Here is a 1,292-nt window from a genome sequence, read left to right on the forward strand (position 1 = left end):
TGTGTGTGTGTGTGTGTATATATATATATGTATATATATAATGTATTGGATAGGTATACTATATTGTAAATGAAGGTGGCAGTTTCGAGCCGAAAACATTTATCTCTTAATATGTGCAAATATAATTTTTAAAGAACTCGGAGGTTCATTGCCGCCCTCACATAAGCTCGCTATCGGTCCCTAGCCTGAGCAAGGTTAAACCAGTCTCTACAATCATATCCCACCTCCCTCAAATTTATTTTAATATTATCCTCCCATCTATGTCTCGGTCTCCCCAAAGGTCTCTTCCACTCCGGCCTCTCTCCTAACACACTACATGCATTTATGGATTCGCCCATACGAGCTACATGCCCTGCCCGTGCTTAACTTCATAGCAGAAAAAACCGCGGAAAACGATATTAGTCATGAAGCCTAAATATTTCAAATGATGATGATGATGATGATGGTGATGGTGATAGTGATGGTGATGATGATGATGACGACGACGACGAAAATATGGATTAAAGACCACCGATGAGATATCGTATAAAGTTGGAACATTGACTGAATTAAAGAATTTTCAAAGTATTGTAAAACACGATGTGAATATTGTGCGCGCACATATAAAATTATTTACTGAAGGTCTATGGGTCGTTTGCAATATGAATGATGAGAAGTGTTCTCTTTCTTGTAGCATTTATCTAAAGACAGTAAGTCCTAGAGAAACTTGATTAATTACGAAGCTACTTGCCTATTTCATCAAACAAAATTCAATTACCGATAATGAAGGAAGGTATGTAGTTCGAAACTGGTATTAATATCTCTGTCCTGAAATTAAATTTAATTTTGAAAATAAATAAACAAATAAACACGTATCATAAGAAATGCACTGCACACAATATACTACACTGTTGAATAATTTTAAAGGAAAAACTTTTCCGGAGCCGGGTATCGATCCCGGGACCATTCGCTTAGAGCGCGAACGCTCTACCGACTGAGCTACCCCAGGAACTATACACGACACCGTCACAATTTTTCCTTTTACATCCACAAAACTCAAATGAGCTGACAAGATGCCAGAACTCAACTATGAGTGCACACAAAATACTGTGTGACTTAATTTGTGGCACTCACAGCTGAGTTCTGGCGTCTTGTCAGCTCATTTGAGTTCTGTGGATATAAAAGGAAAAATTGTGACGGTGTCGTGTATAGTTCCTGGGGTAGCTCAGTCGGTAGCGCGTTAGCGCGCTAAGCGAAGAGTCCCGGGATCGATACCCGGCTCCGGAACAATTTTTCCTTGAAATTATTCAAAC

The 1,292-nt window shown here is 39.1% G+C and overlaps 1 non-coding gene across 1 annotated transcript; it reads right to left on the bottom strand.

The window, feature by feature from the left end:
* Nucleotides 1-915: 915 nt before the first annotated feature.
* Nucleotides 916-989, bottom strand: TRNAR-UCU (transfer RNA arginine (anticodon UCU)). The gene has a single exon. It is a non-coding gene; the product is annotated as a tRNA-Arg (tRNA).
* Between the last annotated feature and the right edge of the window lie 303 nt (nucleotides 990-1,292).

The sequence above is a fragment of the Periplaneta americana genome, unplaced genomic scaffold (genome assembly GCF_040183065.1).
Source record: "Periplaneta americana isolate PAMFEO1 unplaced genomic scaffold, P.americana_PAMFEO1_priV1 scaffold_21, whole genome shotgun sequence".
In the NCBI taxonomy this organism is placed as follows: Eukaryota; Metazoa; Arthropoda; class Insecta; order Blattodea; family Blattidae; genus Periplaneta; species Periplaneta americana.